Source organism: Anopheles coustani, chromosome 3 (assembly GCF_943734705.1).
Source record: "Anopheles coustani chromosome 3, idAnoCousDA_361_x.2, whole genome shotgun sequence".
Classification (NCBI taxonomy): Eukaryota; Metazoa; Arthropoda; class Insecta; order Diptera; family Culicidae; genus Anopheles; species Anopheles coustani.
Genome location: NC_071288.1, coordinates 42,191,669 through 42,212,548, shown reverse-complemented (window position 1 = coordinate 42,212,548; position 20,880 = coordinate 42,191,669).

The window sequence follows — 20,880 nt, the reverse complement described above, 5'->3', positions numbered from 1 at the left end:
TATCTTCGAGTACCGAACGCAAACAAAATTTACACGTGTTCTTTTATTGTTAACTTAACCGAAAAAGAGTCTGTGTCATGGCTGGAGTCCCTTTTATCAGCTGGTGGTCTCTTTCTTGGATGGACCCTACGGTTCTTGACCAGCTAGCGGACGCAGCTTATCACCACTACTACTGGATTCTGCTGACGGCTCCAACCGGTTAAATTTGAACTGGTTTCGATCGGACCGTTGTTTTCACAACAAACACAATTCTGGTGTTAAAATATCCTTGAAACAATTTACTTGCGACCCAGATGTTGACAACTTTGTTTCACTTCACACCGTCTGCGCCCAAGACTTTGCTGCATCAAAAACAATGGCGAGAAAAATCCATATTTTACAAAATTTTGCTGGACCAAGTTTTTAATTGCTGTGGCTTCCGCGCTTCGTAAATTGCTCCTGATAATCACTTTCCTTTTCCGCCTTCGATGCCGGGTACATTACACCGGAAATAGAACTTCCGAGCAGTCAAACACGCAGTATGGGGATAAGAAAACGATCTTCAACGTTCGTGAACAGCGCTAAAATTGCCTGAAAAATCGCTCATTCCTCCGGAACAATGATGTCTGGTGATAAATTTGTAATTTAATTAAATGATAATCAAAAAACTTATAATAGACTTCACAACCGAAGCTACTTGGCTGATGAAGATGCTGTCACTTGCTGATAAAATCATTTCTATACATTTCCGTAGATATGATGTGTTGTTTGCGTTTATGTGCTTATCGCTTACAGCAAATGATGTGCCTAAAGATTCCGGTGTTTTGGTCTGGAGGAGGTCTTTTGGTTCAACACAAGTTCAATCTCTCACATAGACTGCGCATGTCGAGTTCGTTGATATTACGTCCGCAAACTGCTTCCATCCGTGAACCGATACCGATCCCTTTTCTAACCCTGCACGTATCGTTGCACTTCAAAGTAATTTTTCCTCATTAATCTCCTAAGTACCGAGCACTTGGTTGAACTCTTTTCCGCTCTCCACTGAACCGGAAGTGAAAGTGTAGCCACAGCGCTCAGGCGGAATCGAAGCCCCTGACCATCATGTTAGTACCATCCCAACTCTATTCGTGCACGAGATACATTCTTTCATATGAAGATAGGTGTACCTTTAATCGTATTATATGTTTAAGCCTTTTTTTCTGGGTAATTAAGAGGACTCTACTCTTCTGTTTTCATTCAGCTTTCGATCAACCCTTCGCCCAAGTGGTTGGTTATGAGTAGACCGATGAATAAAAAGGTATGAAAGATGTTAATAGGATTCTTATTTCTTTCTACATTTCTTTCGGCGATAACTAGTGGATCTTCGGCGAAATGGAGAAATTTGTGGAACAATTAGATAATCTTTAATAATGTAAGACCATTGCAATTGTTATGTTATATAAAATAGTCAATCAAATTTTAAATTGTTTTATTCATAATAATATTCATGACAATTTCCCGTGAAGTATAGATTTTTTATTAACACCACACTTCGTTCGTAGCTTCAGAAATGTTGTTAAATTTTATTTGGAGTTTTCATATTGAAATATAACGTGTTGTTTAAATTTGATTGTGTTAAAGTTTTAAAAGATCACTGCTTACAACGATTTCTCTACAAGATCCATGATATATCTTTATGTCTTATCTAAGATAATTGAATACTTGAAAAGGTAAATAGTTCTTAAAACAATTCAATTTCATTTGCAACAGCGCACACGTTTCAAAATTAAATAAAAATTTAAACATTGTGAGATGAATACAAAATAACCGAATCAGGCGACGTTAAATGGACATACTGGCCGAACAGGCCTGCAAATACATGGTGACACACAAACACAGGCCAGGATGGGAAATAATACGCGAAAATGACTTTCCAACACCTTCGGCCGGCTACTGCTGACTTCCGGTTGGCTCGGTTCCAGCAGAACAATCACAAAACTTCCTCGCGTCTCGCCGGAAGCCGGATGCCGACCAACTCCAGCGAGGACCCCCACATGAAAACGAGGGACATCTACCAATACTATTGTTTTCGATGAAGTAATTTTCGTCAATTGCTGCTACTACTAAATTCATTTCATGCTCATGAATACTGTATTAAGCTGAATGGACGTATCGAACGGGCGAACTCTGTGAACTCGCTTGGCAACGGAGCGTGGACGGCATACGAATGCAAATAGACGGCAGTAGTTCTTCCGGGTGGAGAAAGGGTCTCGAAAATGAAGCGGCCAGGTAACGGCCGCCAACCCGGTCCAAACGCACAAACAAAGTGCCCGTTTGACGAGCGGTAATAATCAAATCAAATTACAATTTACTACCACACACCAATGCCAGTCGCAACACTAAGCCGGGAATATATGTCCGAAATGGAAATCAACTCTATACTCCCGTTCATGCCGCGTTACCGTGGAACTAAAAATTCGATCAAATCATAACCGTTACCGCTTTAAACGGGCATTTCGTGACGAACCGGTTTCCACCGTTGATATTATTTAATTGTTCCTCTGTTCGCAGAGGGCGTTGCATTGGTTGTGTTGGTTACATAAACAGGCAATTACCATTGACTACCATGGTGATAAAGCGCTGCTGGAAGCGTCACACACGAGGTCACACAAGGCGGAGCTGCTAATTTAATTCATGGTTGGATAACGACACGCCATAAAACACCAGGCGCCTCCATCGAATGTTTCACATATCGTTAACATTCAAATGCTTAAATATGCACACAAATGCACTAGCCGGGCAAATTCACAATGAGAAGTCTAACAAAAAATTCTCTGAATCAATAACGTACACATCCACTTTATTTCGTATCAAATCTTCTGCCCGGGAACTCTTTGCCTTCCGTAGCAGGAAGAACCCCTTTTTCAATCCCACGTCAGAAGAGTTAACATGCAAAGCGTCTTACAATGTTTCTACAATTGTGACACACCTTCTTCAAAATTATACTTCGGCAAGAAAGTTTTGCACCCATTTCCTCATCCGTTGCGGAACCGACGCCGGCTAATGAGGATGATAATATCATCCGTCAGCTGGCAAACGGAACGAAACTTTCGCCAAGATTGCCTGCGAGCGGTACGAATCCTTCTTCTCCATTAACATGATTTCATTAACATTCAAACTTTCGACAGCACTATCCCAAATATGGGATTTCCTAAATTTCCCTTGTTGCCGAGCAAAGCCAGATGCAGCGTGTAGTGTAGTGCGCTTGCATGAACATAGATATGCTTCGCCTAGGAGCTCTAGCATTAGACGAGGAATATGGTTCCATTTGATCTTTAACTACACACTCTTTTAATGTGCGATACAGCGTAGGCTTAAATAATTATTTTAATTTCATTTAAATCACCCCATTGGAGCTCCGCTGAACGATAATAATTACAGAACTGAACGTTTTATTTTACAAACGACTAACTAGCACTTTGATGTTTATCTGAAGAGTAGAAACAAAGGCATTGCGTGACTGAACCTACGATGGCAATTAAAAACCCCTATGAAACTTTTGTTACTAGTTCTGTTTTCTGATTTGTCGTTGTACATTTTAAAATTTCATTCACAATTCACTTAGGAAACATACTTCTCAGTCTAGTGAGAAATTTCATTCGTGTGCTTCAGTGGTTTTATCCACTAACAAAATAGATCATACTTATCTGACACATTGTGAAATAATCATACGGCACATGACAACAATCTGTCAAACCGAACGCACTCTAATGGCCTTATCACACTGGTCACCAATGGTGGCATGGAAAAAGCACTGGATTGTCAAACGACCATCGAAAACGAATGACATTGGAGTGGCTGGGGGTCCGTTGGTGAATGAGCTTATCCATATCACCGAGCTGTCATTGTGTGGAGTTTGCTGTATCTGGCATGTTAAGCTTGATTTGAAAGTGATTCATGCTTATTAATTTTATTAATAATCAGTTTTAAGCATAATAAGATTATAAAATTTCGGTATTTTAATCTTAAACTGCCAAAAACCGCATGAACCGAAAGTGGATTATATAAACTCCCACTCCTAGGTGGCCTGCCTTATCACACTACCAAGAGGCACCATTATGTCAAACTGGATGCCAAAACCAAATTTTGACAGTTCGGTGGGTTTGCAAAGCCACCATTGGTGACCAGTGTGATAAGGCCATAACAAAGCGTTCCCGATACAGTGCCACGATTAAGCGATTAGTTTGTGCAGTAAAGCTCCATTTTATCCAACCTTGGTTTACGCCTTTTTGATGGTATTATTTGCAATCATTTGCGTTCAGCTTGATTTTACCCTATGGCTTGCAGACTAACTTTCCGCTGCGTTTACTTCTTGTTGCTTGTTTCTTTCCCTTCTCTTTCTACTTTTACGAAGGGATAGCCTTTTGTGCGTACATGTGTGTGTGAGTGTGGCTGCTTGGCTTATGTATGTTGTTTTAGCGTTTCGTTCAACAAAAAAGTTTAAACAGCGCCATTCAGAATCGTTGTTAAGATTTATGCTTCCGATAAGAGGAGGGTTTCGCCGGGTCGATGTGTTATCCCCGAGGCTCAAGGGACGACTGGTCCCTTTTTGTGTTGGTTTTTGGCCGGATCCGAACGGCGTCGAAGCGTGCGCGCCTGGTTGCCTTTCAAAACATTTCAAATCTTCTCCCATTGATGAGTTTTCAGGTGGACAAATTGCTAACACAATCTAGCGCGTTCTCAACAGGGAAAACGGCAGGAGGGGGTTGAAGATAGGTTGCGGAGTAAGAACAAAATGTTGATTCTCGTTGGACGCGTTGCCATCGTGATGGAGCGAACAAGAAACTCGCCAGACAGAAAAAAACGAAGCACACAAAACATGATAAAGGATTCCACTGGGGAAGATGGGCCCGAGACTTGGGAGATGAAAAATTTGGTGAATGATAAAAATAAGGCTTCGAAATTCTCTAAATCTAGACATGAGGTATCCACCGCAGAGGAAAAGTGTTCCTTTGGGGTCCCTTTTCTCTAGTTGCCCAACAGCAGATTAGTCCAAGCGTGAACTATCCGGTGTGCCGAAATGTTGGCAACTGTCGGAATGTTGGAAATCATCATTTCGGAAGAATTGTATCCTTCTATTAGCACTATTAGTATATTCTATCTGTAACGTTTGAGCTGAAAAGGGCTTATCTTCGTTTTCATAAACTTTTTCACGCAGCCATAATTCCTATTCAAACCTTCATTTTATTCCTATTTATTTTATGAATATTTAGATGTATATTTTCATCCAACAATCCTTGCTCGGTCCTATTTTAACTACATCCTTTTCACGCTTTGCTGCTCTCAAATAGACTCAATTTGCAATCTGAGATCGTCCATTTCAGTCCAGACCAGACCCAAAAAGTGAAGTTAGGGACTGTACAACCATCTCAAAAATCACGATTCACTCAACGGTAGCTTCCATATGAGATGTTAACAGATATCAACACACCATTACAAGCAAGATCTCTGATACCGCCTTATCAAGACATTTGATGTTTGATGTGGAACGTGTTGCGCCTATCTTTTGCGAGTTGATCCACCTGAAATATCTATTAAATATTTTCCAACTTGTAATCTGATCAAAGATGTTATTTTTCTGCCGGAATACCATTATTAGCCCAATCAATGTTATACAATTTTTCTCCACAATACCATTGGCTCGGATTACCTGTGTTAAATCTACACATAATTCAGGTTGTAGCTTATGCTTAAAGTTGGACAGAGTCAATCGTTATTAATCCTAGCAGACAATGTCCAGTTGGTTTCGCCACGGGCCCCACAATGGCTCGAAACACCGAATGAATCGTGCCACAATTTCTCGTTTTCCATAACGCTCATTCTAACAAGTTTACCGAGTTTCAAAGGTGGTTCTCAGGCTGTTCTATGCTCGCGAAAATCGCCCAGTTCCATGCCACTTCACCGGGAGGTTTCCTTTCATCATTAAATCTGCAGCCAGCGAGCGCTAACTGTTATTCATTAAAGACTTTTTGCTGAGCTACCCAATATCATCATCGTGAATAATGAAAAAACGTTGAACCTTGCAGTCATACCGAAGCCCGAGGGTACACAGGAGTTCCCTGAAGGTTCAGGGCCAGCACGGTCGACCTGCATATCAGCCGTACCTCAGCCATGATCCCGGCAACATGGAGCCACTTACTCTGCGAAACGCTATCCTAGGGCTAACAGTTAGAATGGAAATTGCTTGGCAAAGGTCACGATGAAACAAGGAACGTTTGAGAAAGAAAAACTGAAAGGAAGCAACAGTAAAACAACAAAAAAGTCGTGTTATTTTATCTGCTACGATTATGAAACTAATAAACGCTAGATCATTAACTTTTGTTCCTGTCTGAAAAACGTACTGTTTGGAGGAAAATTTAATGAATGCTGATTGCTTTGGATTTGTGTATCAAAGCGTTTCAAACGAATGCTTGATGGGTTTTACAGATTGCGTAAACCATCTTTAACCATTTGCAGTCATTATTATGACTTTTTCTGTAATATCCAGTTGATTTCATGATTGTTTTACTGTTCCAAGACCAAATAAAAAAATTAAAAGAAAGTTCTTAAAAATAAATTAAGATCCTCTCACGTTCAACTAGCTTCAATCGCAGTCTCAAAACATTGCACAACGCATTAAAACATATTATTATATCCTCCTTCGAAAGCATTGGCTGACTGACAATTTTATGCAAATGTGGACGACCAGCGTAACGGTCCGGAACCGGGTCGTCGAGTTTTGTGAATTCTTTGTTGAATCTTCTCATTACTGCCATTTCAGCTCTGGCTGCTCGGGAAAACTAACGAATTTGGATCGTATGTAGAAGGCAGAGATGTGTGCGAGACCGCGAGCGGTGGCGGAGTGGAGTGCTTTATACACCATTAATTACAGTCCATTGGCAACAGAAGCCAGATTGGTCGTTTGATTAGGTACGGTGTGGGACCTCGAGGAGGTCCCGAACTGCCCGTGCGCCATCCGGAGTGAGTCAGTCTTTTCAACTCTGTATAGTGCGCTCTCTCGGTCTTGTTTCACCAGTTTTCTTCCTTCCCCCAGTGCAGTTGGATTTTCCCAGCCAAGTTTGCTCGGCATAAGTTGGTGGCCAACAAAAATGTGTATGCATGTTTATATGCGCTCCAGTGGTCGTGCTGTTTGAGGTTCACTAAAAATGAACGTCATGTGAAAAGAGGGAGGAGAGACAACCTCGGGATGATGATAGCACGGGATCAGGTCTGATTCCCATTCCTTTTTGCTTTGCTCGTGGACGATGCGACGTTGGCAGCTGTGATGTGTGCCAATGTTTGTAACGACGGTGCGAAGCATAGGGCCGGAGGTGAGGAGGAGCATAAGGTGATAACATTGGGTGCTGGATGGTGCGCTCGAAACCATAACATAAAAGAGGCAGTACGCTCCGAAATGCATATGCACAACCGGGTAACACATTCGACTGCTCCCACGACATCACCAACACTGAACTAACACTCACTCACAGAGTCATACGAGCGTGGGGACACTGGGGAAGGCGATGAAGGTGGAATGTTCACTGGACATTTGGCAAATTATAACCGCCGTTCACTTGCACGTCTCGTTTTGCGGGACGAGAGAAATTTGTTTGATTCTGTCTTCAGCTCTTCAGTCCTGTAAGGATGTGGTTAGAAGGAACGAAGGAGGGTGGTGTAGAACCACTGGAACACAGCCGAAAGCTGACGACTCCCAACCAAGGCGAGTGGTTACTCTTTTCCGAGTGATTTAGTTGCATCACGATGCATCAAAACGGTCTGGAATGTGGAATGCAAGAAGCAGAACCGGTCAAAAGGGGGCCGGATTCGTTGAAGCTGGCAGCGAGCAGAATTTTCACATCGACAAAGGCGATGAGCATGGACATGGCACGATGTATGTTTTCTCGGAATACAATATCAAACCGATTGTAGAGTAACTACGTTCCATGCTGTCCCGAAAAAAGAGCGGCTGCATGAAAATGTCGCGCCAACAACGGCATGTACTAGTACACCAGCAATTTGAGTGACTGCCGGGCAACCACCCACCGAGGGCCAGGTTGCGTGTGCAGTTTGAAGAGGAGTGATCGCTGAGGAAACGTAATTTGGAAAATGAATTGTTTAAAAACGGTCCAGAGTTGGGCTCGACCTCGGGGTTATCTGATAAGGGGATGGAAAGTAATTTCTGAATATCTAGGTTTCGAGTTACGAGTGCAGCTTCGTGTTTTATTTTTTGTAAGCATAAGCTCTGACATAAACCTCATTTATTTGCACCCTGCTTCTAGTTCTTTATACTATCAAGCTTTAAGTGAAAGTTCGTGAATTTTATCTAGTTTAATATATTTGATATATGGTAAAGACATCCTGAAGCAATGGAACCCTACCAACACTTAATAAACGAACGAACGTCTCTTTAACAGCAGTATTAAATCATACCACTTATCTCTTCATGATGAGCTACAAGTTGCTGGAAAGTAAAGAAACTATACAATATATCTTTTAAATTCTATGCTATGCAAAACATAATATTAATCAATGAAAAGTTCACATTTGATATTTTTTTTATAAAATTTTGTAGACGAGAAAGATAAAACTTAATCCATAGCTGAGACTTAATCCATAGCTGTATTGAAAGTCCAACACGCTTTGATTTATTATTTATGTTGGAAGCTTTAGATAAATAGTGTGTTCTATAAATTAATGTTTCTTTCGATAGAAGTTACTTTTAAAAATTTTTTTGCGTATATTAGAGAAATTTACATACACACTACCGCAGACAATCCAATTTCGGAATGCTCATCCGTTCCTTCCTGTGTCAACTATTTCCGGTGTAAATAGCAATGGAAGAAGAAAAACAATCGAATCCCCTCCACATGAAACGCTGCACCCGCTTATGATTTATTACGGGTAGGTATTTCATAAATTAATATACCTCGTTTGTTATCTTTTAATTCAGAGCGACAAGCCGTATTAGACACTAACGTTATTTGCCTTACTTCGTATCAACACCCTCAAACTCGTAAAACCAGTTTCATCGAAATAAAACTAGTTCTATCGCGCCACTAGCGATAGGCTTTCCTTAGCACGATTTCCACTCACGGTGTGCGACACACATACGTGTGCGCTATATCGGCCTGTGTGTACACCCTTGACGCTGTTGTGGGGAAATATTAATTGAAATTTCTCCTATTATAAAATGGTTGGACGCTCGCTTCGTCGAGTTTTCGGTTTACCAGGAGGGAAAAGAGCGCCGGTTGTGCTAAAATTAATCAGCCGCCAACCATCGCGGAGATATTGACCAACACATAAAACCTTTGCCACGAACCGGAACCGGACATCGTGAGTAAGCCAACGGGAAACCGGCGGGAGGTGAAGATTAGCTCCGGTTTAATGCGGATATCCGATATCGAACACTAGGCGGCTCATTTACCCGGCCGTGCTAAAACAATAACATTGTTTAATTTTCCACACCAGCAACAGGGTGAGATTGTGAGGGAGAAAGTAAGCCGCACGCTTAAGCTACCATAAAACTGCACGAGGTGTGAAAGGATTATTCTATGTTAAGGTGCAATGAAACACGCTGGACATTTCGATAATGCTAATGGAAAAGTCAATATGGAAGAGTACAGCATGCAACCAACACGCCTAAGAAGTTTTTTTAGCCTAGAAGGTGGAAGTGAGTTGAGCCAGTACTATACCATAACAAGTGTATATATTGGTAATTTTATCGTTTTTGTTCCTTTACCTCAAAGTGCGATGTGGAGCAAAACATACTTCGTCAGGGTTACATTTGTTTGTGTTTCTTACCTTAAGAAAATATTCTCATGAAGTTTTTAAGTTTTATTAGGATTATGGTTTAGGCATATAACTTTGTTTCACATTCAATATCGAACCTGGTAGTATTCTACCATCAATACCGCCTCTAAAATCAATATTACAATAACACTCATAGACTTATGTGTTCAACAAATCATGATTACTTATCAAACGGATTATCTTGAACCATCATCTGAACTACAAGCATCAAGTTAGTACCATAACACATTTTTATCATTCTAGAAATATTTCTAGCTTGTACGTACAAATTTCAAAAACGTCGTGTCAAATCACATTGATAAGAAACATAATTGAACAACATTTTCTCACAATACTCATCGGTGAGAAAATGTTGCCCTACACTGTCGTTTCTGCTTGCTTGAAGATCCTTCCATGAAAGGATGTGTTGATTACTGCTAGAAAACCCAATGGGTTGTCAAAAACAATGAGCCATTTCCATACGATGTGAATTTTCACACACTTTTCACAGTCTCCCAGAGCGCCAATCGTACGTACATTCCTCCTGCGTCTTCTCGAGCTGCGGCCTTATAAGCCTTCACACCAACATCCACCTACAAACACATGCGCACTTTACAGCCATCTAATTAGTTGTGCGGCATTACTCGGGCCGACGAGCAACCTTTGTGGCCGTTGCACATGGCAATCTTCCGGCAGAGCGATACCGGAGTTTATGTAATTACTTTTCAGTGTCGCCAGCTCCAACACCTTCCCCGGGCGAGACTGTCGAAATTTCTCCGACCACTCTGCCAATTAGACCTCCCAAAACTGTTGGTTGAACTAAGGCTGAAAGCCTCCCGCCGGGACCCGATCGGAGGACCCGCTTGAGAGTTAATATTGCGGGGTAGTTGTGGTGGTTAGTGGCAGTAGGCCAAACTTTCCGTGAGTCAATCATCAATAGCAACTGCAGCAAGCTTACCCGTTTGGTCTGCCATGGTAAACTTTCATGACATGGGTTTTGGGGGAAGTTGAACGTTCGCTCCCCGGTTTCAAATCGAAAAGAATGGTCGTCCTGGGTCTGGAGTTTATTTCCTTTTTTTGTCACTCCCACTGCACCAACCGCAATGTGTCCCAAAAATGCCACCCACTTCCGGTGACGGTAGCCTTTTGCAATCTGGAGCTGTCCTTGAGGCTTCGAATGTGAAAAGGTGTACGCCATGGGTTGACACATTCGGGCTTAGGAAGAAGAGAAGAATTGCTGAACCGTTTGAAGGCTCGAACCGTTCTAGCGATGATGATTATTATGAGGAAAAGTTTACACATACCCTTCAATCACGTCTGTATCGGAAGGTTTCAACAAACCCTTTTTCTTTCATGTGTTGATTCGGATTGGTAATCTGTTGCTTGTAATGCAGGTGAAGTGAAAAGCTTTGACAGGAAAACAAAGCATGAGACAGACCTTGATGCTCTAAACATGCTGGAACAAAGTTTATGAAAGTTATACAGAGACAAGTTTTCCTATCTTATGTAATAGAAACCGAGGTGTACGATGGTTATAACAAATTGTTTCTGCCAAAAAGCAAGCACGAAGAAATCGAAACATCGTCAGTTTAAATCGATACATCGTTCTTTCGCACTACAAATGCAGCTTCAATTGGAAACATGCCGAAGAAGAAAATTCCATTTATTTATAATGTCCTCGTTCGCCAAGAACGAGGTGCACGGAAAACAGGTTTAGCACATTTTCCAATCCATTGCATCCAAACGACGATGGAGGATGAAAACATACTCTCACACATGTACACGTCTTCTCAATTCTTATTGGTTGTTGGAGGTGGCATTTTCTTGCACAACTTCTTCTTGTTCCGCAGAAATGCCTGGTTTATTTTATTTAAGAATCGTTTTTGTTCTTTTGAACCGAAGCAAAACCACATTCCGTCCTAAACCGAAAACTAGCGCACCGTACGTGACAAACCGCGGTCTCCACTAATCCTCCACGCACCGTCCTCGGAGGGAGGGAAATGTCATGCGTTTGAGGGAAGTTTGTCACGTAACAGTCGTTTCGTCCGTTTCAGAAACAACAAACCCATCCTATCCAGCGTTGCGTCTAGTTTCGAATTCGTTAGGGTTTTGTCGATGGCACTCGCACTTGTCAGGGTGGAAAATTGCCAACCGAGGATGGTGTATTCATCGTTATTCTCGGAAATGGCTGCAAATCAGTCCCATTCAAAGTGATGAGTGACAACCAAGAAGAACATGGGTTTCTCCTCCTCACATGAGTTTCGGGAAATTTCTATTAGCCAAATTTGTCTACAAACGGGTAAGCTCGGTGATTTCACCTCAATCGAATTCGATTTAAAATTGGTTTATCCTTACGACAGAAAACATGTTCTCTTGTAGGAATAAACCTGTAAGCATATGTGTGTGTGTTTACGAGAAAAGTGTAAACTCAAATGTTCGGAAGTCCATGATGTTGCAGCACCATGCAAAATAAATCCACCTCCACCGCAGATTGCAGATTTGCACTCAATTGGCCCTCAATGAACGAAATTGCACTTTTTTCCTCTCAACTTTTCCCCTTCCAACCACACTCAGCGGTCCATACCCACTACTCGCTAGATGGTCTTATTTAATTTATTTATTTATTTACATCTCTCAGTCACCTTTCGGAAGCTCGATCGAACGGAAACGTGTGCGGCTTTAAAAAGCAATTTGATTTCGGCATTCACATCGCTTCCGGTGCGCTGTGGCATATCACCCCTACCCGGAAGCGGTTTTTCCCCAGCCTGCTGGAAAATTTCGTTTCTCAGAAGATTTACTTCTGCTAGAGGGCGTCGGTATGATGTGATGCATCTGCCAGTTTGATTGACTTGCCCGATTACCGTATTCTAATCCGCTTTACAGCACCGAAATCGACTGCAACTTATCAGCAAAGTGCTGCTAAAAGCAATCTTCTTTTGATCGAAACCAGAAAGGATCCAGAGAACGATCAGTTGGACCATCACCGGTGGTCAAGATGCAATTCTTTCTCAACACTTTTTATCACCTTGTAACACCTCACTGCTAAGTAAAAGGCAATGATTGGACGATGCTAGTTTGCTTTCCTTTCCTTCAGTGGTGACTGCTAATGCTTCGAACAAAGTGTGAGCGTTTTCTCACGTCTTGTCAGGGATTATGGGCACGATTTTTCTTCAATTCGTAAGCTTTCGAGTAATTGATTCATTTCTCAGGACGAGTGACACTACAAATGTTGAAAATAAAGTATAGCTTTGCTGTTTCAGGGTAAAAACCTTTAACTGCTTCGGGGTAAAGCAGCTTTAGCTTATTTAATGTTCCTCGTAAATGTCGGATTTATTCACACTAGTACAAGCAAGCGAGATAGGTACGCGAGCGCGTGTTTTTTTATCATCAGCGTGGTCCCGTTCCTCGGAGTGCTAGTTCCAGCGGTGCTGTTGTTGACACCTAGATGACGCTGATGGTCTCCACAAACCCATTTTTAAAATTTGCATTTTCAATTAACCGAATTGATTGCTGAAGTTTTTCAAATTGCTTCTTAGAGTAGGGATGTATGTGATTATTTTGGGTTTAAATAAATATTGAGTAAAAAGTATAATTCATAAATAGAAATGAATTAGGAAAGTGTTTCACTGGCGATCACAAACTTCTCATTTGTGGATCGGATTTTTTTTTCAATTCACCATTTCTGTAACAATACTCTTTCATCATCTACATTTGCATCCCAATTTTTAAAATAATTCAACATTCAAGGGAAAAATGTATTATCAACCCTAAGCAAAACGCAATCATCCGTTTCGCCTACTTGAAATCTCACTGTCTCCTGCCGCCTCGTAGAAATAACCGAACGAAATCAAGGTTGTGCAATGATTCGCCCCGATTATCCTTTTACATTTGCTCACGAAAATGAAAAGCTAAGCCCACAGAAAAGAATGAGACGGCCGAGGAAAGCCTGGACTGGTACACGATTTTTCACCACGTACCCTTGCACATTAGCAGAAACATTTGTTTTAATGCTCCTAATCCCGAATCGTTGGCTGTTACGGGTTTTAGGTCTGGATTTTTCTTTCTTCGCATGGATAAACCATATCTCCAACCATCCGTTGTCAATCCCGGTAGCTTGATTAATCCTTTTTTAATTACCTTTCGCAGAAACATAGGTCGTAACGAAGCAAAGCAAAAATCTTCCGTTTGCAATTACGGGCTGTGCTGAGCATTTACAATTCAGATTAATAGAGACGATCATTACTCAAAGAAGGAAAAACTTGGCTGACGGATTTTTTGCACATTCCTTTCGCTAGTGGATTGTTTGCGAAACAAGGGAAACTCCAGCATTCAGTCACATGTTTCCATAATTTTGGTCATGTAACATTGAACACCATCTGTAAATCGCCACGTGCCCCAAACTGGTTACGACGTGCACAAAAACTCCACATCAATCGTATTGATGACACGGCGATGGAGCTTTAAACAAGTTAAATTAGTATGTTTATCCATTTCACGAAGACAATCGATATCTCTGTGGGACACAAAGATGAAAAGAACTACAATACATAAGTACCCAATTTTTAAAATTATTTTATACTCGGTTTAAACTGGATCTCAGCTAACTTTACTCCACATCACTTTCCGGTTCGGAGACGGGAAAAGTTTGGCTCGTCCCAGCGGAGGAAAATTTTCCAATCGAAACGAAATCAGAGGATAGAGCGTTTCACCAGGGGGCCGATAACCGACATCCAACATAGAAACACATACACACTGAAACACACACACATGTGTATCGAAAGGATTCCAATTTCATACGACCAATCGCTTAAGCATCAAAAGTCGATTTCCAACAACTCGCATATGTAGCTCATTACAAACTTTTCAGCGTAGACGAGAATTATAGATGATTCAATTCGAACTTGGTTCAGCGAGAAGGAAAACAGGGTAAGCAGTTAATTAAATTGGTTTTCTTTTGCGTGCATGAATAAATTAAATTTTCTTTATGTCAAGTTGTACATTGAAAAGTGAACTGAAACAACAGCTTTCAAGGTTTAGCTGAAACTAAATAAACAGTAGGTGTTTCAACACCCTCGATTAGCAAACTTCAATATCCTTTCTGAAATCCAGTCGTGTTCAACTGATTGCCTTCTTCCAAAAGCACAACGTTTGCAAGGAAGTCACCAAGTTCTAATTCATCGATTAGTATACCATATACAATAATCTGGACAGTAAAACATCGACCATGGGGAAGACAACATGGTCTTTGATCAACAAAATGGTGTGCTCTTTTGGGGGAGAGGCATTCAGGATGCGGTGATACTGCTGAAATCATACACCAAACACCGAAAAGTCTTCATCCGGACAATCGGTATTGGTGTGTTGGTAACGGGTTCGTGAAGGCCATTTTGATAGCAGCATTCAATATCAACGACATGTTGCACACGTCTTCCCAAGCGAAGTTGATTTTTCCTTGATTCATGTTTTTATGATTGCGAGCTATAACGATGAGGTTACCCAATTTGCCACTAAACGATTACGGTGAATGAAGTCCGTATGGAAAATTAGACGACACAATTAGCTCCGTGCTTATTAGCTTTGCACGAGACTGCAAAATTTCTGTCCACTGAAGAACGATTGTGAAACGATTGAAAATGTTGACCGATTTGAGTATCTCAAAATATGCCGGGAGGAAACGAAGCAACATAATGGTATGCATTAAACAAAACCAAAGGAGCGTCGCAGGACATCAGCCTTAGGGGGTGTCGAGATCACATTCTGAAAAATTTGCGTTGGATCATGTTCTTATGAATATTAAGTGGCACGCAGAAAGCTAAAACCCCTTCAATGATTTATTTTCACTGATTAAAGCAACGTATGATATGCCTGTCAACATATTTCCAGCGAGAGGAATAAGCAAAAACCGTACCCTCAACGAAATGCACAAAAAGAGCGGAGATCGCACTGCTATTCATAGCATCTCTAGGAAAGTTTTGCTTGAGTGCTCGCCTTTTGATGAAACACAAACATCGCAAGCAACAGGTGTTGTCGAAAGTCCTTGGAGAAGGTTTTGCAACCCTCTTCGCAGTTTTCGCCCACAACATCCCTTTTGAATTTCGCAAATGAAGGCTTGTTATCTTCGCTGGCATAAGAGGAAAACGTGCCTGTTGAAGTATATGAGATCGTGTGTGTATGTGTGTTGGCATCGGTAAGAAGCGATGGCGGATGATGACTCATTTCTACCCAAACTTCCGATTCCACCTGGTACCCATACTCCCCAAAGCCATCTCCAAACCCTCCGAAAACGAATGCCACGTCACTCTGTCCGTGCAACCAAGCATGTCAAAGCTTGCTGATTTTCCGCTAACACCCAAACCAAACCCGCCCAAGGCACGTCGACAAGGGTGTGATGAACATAACTAATTACATCTGTTGACTTTTGTGTTCCTTTCAGGAAGACACCTGGAGTGCTTGTTCCCTCAGAGAGTTTTGGTTCCCTCAGTTCCAGATCCGTCCAAAATTTCTCACGGTGTAGAGCATCATTGTTGTGCAACAATTGGTACAGGTCGGGGAAGCGGTTTTCTGATCAATATGAACGCGAAACTGAAGTCATTTTTTCGCCCTCACTTTTCGTGTACGGTAATTATGCATAGTTTTGCGTTCGTTTAGATTTAGGCTTATCAATTTCACTTACTTCTCCAATGTCCCCAATGTTGATTGACCTATGGCGGCCAATCGCCTCAAAGGGTCGGACAACCGGCTGCCAGGCTCGACAACTCCGCGTACCGAAGGGGGAAGTTACTGCGGAATGCCTCGTTTGAATGAATTTGTCTTATTCATACAACATTTTTTTTAAATGATTAAATCGTTTGAGTGTCGTAAGGATATTAATCTTTCGTTTTTTCCTTCCAAATGTGTTTAAAAGGTTTAATAAAAATTGATAGACACATCTTCGAAATTCTTTTCGCTGATGAAAAATCAATGATTCGAGAAACAATTAAGTGGGTTTGGTTGGAGAGGATGACTTTTGCAGATGCATTTTTTTGTAAGTGTAAGCACTAGTTAAAGTATGTATTCAACGACTCCTAAACCCCGGAAGCTGGATAATGAAGAAAAATGTACCCTCTCGGAATGTAACCAATCAATAGACCAATTTGGCTGCTGGCTCCTGCGGCTCTAATTAAAGTTGAATGGGCCAACCACGGCTTGTATATGAAAGAGAAAAACTATACAAAAAACTGATGAAACACTCTTTTTGTCAAGGGTCAAAGTTTACAAAGCGGGCGAAAAAGGTAAAACGTTGTGGATAAACGTGGCGTACAAAAACGCTACAGTCACACGATACGGTACGTTACACTGGACGTTTTAATTTAGCCAGTGACTGTTCATGCCCAGAATTGACAGAAAAAATGGGTAATCCATGAAGAGGATATCTTTTTGTAGCCTTTTTTTTAAATCGACATTTAAACTTACGGCTCAACTCGGGAAATAGCTTTAGTTGCAAAATTAGCCAGTCGATCTAAAAGTAACGGACGCTTCCCGTATTTCCACGTCTTGACTGCTCGATGGCTGATTGAATGCCTGAAATATTTCAGAGGAAAAAAAAAGCAACATACACATAGAATTTGATGTAGAATTTTTATTTGGAATAATAATGCATTTTAAATGGTATTCGATTCGAATTCCAGGAAAAACGAGAGCAGGCAAGGGTAAATTTATTTTAGGGGAAGACATACAATATCAGTGAATGGATTGCAGGAATGTGTAATGAATTTGTGAGTTATTTAAGAGATAACCACTGGAAACTCCGACCAAACAAATTAAACCCAGACTCGTTAATCTTTCCAGAGAGGAGACGATCAAAAGGTTGTCTACTTTGACGTATTATTTGAAGTGATTCCACATAATGAAACGGAAACTACTCAAGCATACGGCTTAGCAATTTTGAAATGTTTAAGATAATGTTTAAAAAAACGAACAGAATCGTCATTATGGACTCTCGTATTAAAACTCAACCCATGTCGCACTAATCTAAAATAACGTTTTGCTTCGATTGTTCAACTCTCAAGGAATGTTTCAAATCGTTTTTTTCTAGTTTATTGGTTTCATTAGGCAGATGTTAGGCTCGTGCAACACTGTAACGGTATTTTAATGTAACAGAGTCCCGTTAAACTTGCCGGTGATGACAGAAGACACGCAGAAAATTGGCTTTATGGCCCGTGGATCATGACCTCAAAGCACTCGGATCCTTTCCTCGTTGGTGGCAAAATGTTCCAACGAACGCTGAAGTTACGCGTCGGTAGAAGAAGGTATCTGAAAGCAATCCAATTATGAACGACCATAGTTGTCTGCACTACCATAGATTGAAGCTCCGTGTACGGTCTTGCTCTGCGCAACATGATCCTATCACGTGCTTCCATGACCGTGTGAATCATGAACCATGTGAATAGGAGATTTAGGAGCAAGTCGACATTGACCATCTGGGCTTGATCGTAGGTATTCGCGTGAAAAACTAGCTTTGCCTAGGTCTGGCATAGCAACTGTGGCCCGAAATGTGTACGGTCCTATTCCGTCGAGTATCGTTACGGAAAACCATCCAAACTTCTCTAGGAATAAATTAGAGAACGTTTGGACGAAATGCGAGTATATGGTCAAGGACTGTTTCTTTTTTTTTTTTTTTTGATAATCATTTCCGATTTGTCCCATCGATAAGTGCATTGCAAATGCAGTCGAGGACTGAAGTGTCCTTCCATTGTAATGGGTCTGAAGGGAAATTGATTTATTATGTTCTTCGGTGCAATAGTATTGCAAGGATTGCATACATTTATAGACTTCACTTAAAAGATGTTTAAGGTTTACAAATCAGGGAACAATTATTTTGTTCAATTGTTTTGGCCTTTGTTTTATCCTTTAAATTGATTTGTTCTTCAAAACGACACCCTTACTAGAAACCTTTACAAATGGCCTCATGGATGTGGATATTTTAGTACCAGAAAAATTGTTAACAAAATCATCACAAACACTTGACACAGTCGAATCTTCACCGATTGCGTGCAAAACATGACGTTAAGGAACGTACCTACTGTGCCTACTTCGAGACTATACGCAAAGTCGTACAAGAAGAGGAAAAATCATTTCATCTTCACCTTGCCTAAGCTGCTTTATATCTTCCTTAGCTATAAAACGCCCATCGTGTACACCGCTCAACTCGGCAACTATGGAAGCTTATGTTGTGATTTTTTCGGATTTCCGTTTCCTTTTGTTCATTGCTTCTCCTTAACATCCCCGCCAGCCGAGAGTTCTATCTGCGAACCCAAGACTTTCTATAAAGCATGTTGTGTTTCTTAGTATCTTCTCCAAATCGCTCGATTCGTTTTATCCATGTTATTTTAACGTTCTTCTTGTGTCTTTCTCTTCACACGCGTGGTGTTTACGATGCTGCCAGTAACTGTCGGTGATCTATCAGGCAGCGAAATTCATCAATGGTAGGGAGGCGTGTGGATTGGAAATGTCTTGGCTTGGAAACCATGGAACCCACTCGCTGTACATGGCACTTGAGAAACAGGTTCGTGATGGGTTTGGGCTCTGGACAGCGCTTTGGCGACCTTTATCGGGCACATAAATCTGGATGAGGAATTTTCTCAGCATCGTCAGCTTTTACCTCCCTTCACTTTGATGAGTCCACTGGCAATGGCAATGAAGCAAAGCTAAAAACAAAATATTTGGCCTTACACCCGTCACTACGGAGATCTTTTAAGAAACGCGGCCAAAATCAAACGAAGACAGTCGATGATGATGGCGCTGATCGCCACATGATCGCAACGTCAAAAAGGCATCAAAAAGCTGGTGGCGATAAAACCAAACTGGACTCGCTTCGTTACCGCCAGTACAGCTGCAGCCGAGAATGAAATTAATGTGCCTTTATCAGTCACGGCAACGCGTTGCCAAGAAGGTCACGGCCACGGTTTGCCAGATTGACGACACATGTGGCGCTTGATTGTTGAGGCAAACCGGCAGATTTATGTTTGTATTTGCAAAGCTCCACCTAAATAAATTGTGGACAACGAATGCACACTGAGGTCATTTTGCTTTGTCCAAGTTTCATAATCCTTGGATTTCTTCTCTGACGTCCCAAGAAGTTATTATTTTAACCAAACAGAATAGGGGATAGGGAAGGTTATGGAATCTGGGCTATCGGGGGATAAGTGTTTTACGGCTCTTTTAGTAGTCGTCCGTTTAAGGCAATATATTATGAAAAGGATGCGGTAGAAATGTTTCGAATCGAAGCTTTGTTACTGTTATAAACCTTAGATGAAAATTAATCGCAGATTATCCTTAAAAGATGAATGAAGTTTAAATGAAAAAGTCATATGGTAGGTGTTTGGTACTGGTTGCTATTGTTTTCATTTAACATTTAACCTATTACCTGAGCGAATTATTTTATCTTTTCTTCTCTCTTATTCACGATGTGTTTTTTCATCAATTTTAATATTTGATCATAGTGAAATTGAAAAAAGTGATGAGAAAGCCTTTGTAATTCATCCCACACAACACATATGCATGTAAATCGAATATCAACTTGAAATAATCGTACTTCTATGCAATATGATTGAATCGTAAATGAGGCCAAAATAATGCCTATACGTACAAAAGTGGAGGCGCTAACCGTACATTGTTCAAAATGTATATATTTAGTCGTATGTTTTCTAAGTCGGCATCATATACGATTTACGATATACATCAGCCGTACATTGCTCGTTCATCTAATCGTATGCATAAAGAAAATCGTATTACATTCTTAATCGACATCATATGCAACAAAGAATATACATTGCTCGTACATTGTATATGCATAATGCGATTCCGATTCGAAATATACTAATATGAGATTCAATCTATTCAACTTAATACGACTTCGTGTTGTGTGGGATACTACTATTTTTTACTTGGTTTTGTTTTAAAACTATCTTAAAATTTCTTGGGTTTGATTGTATAGAATAATGCAGTTAGTATTCAGCTTGCAGAGGGTAATTCTACTGCAACACTCATGATGCCGGATCGCTTATCTAATGATGTTTTCACGCGAGATTACGGCTCCGCGATTCGTTTGATGAT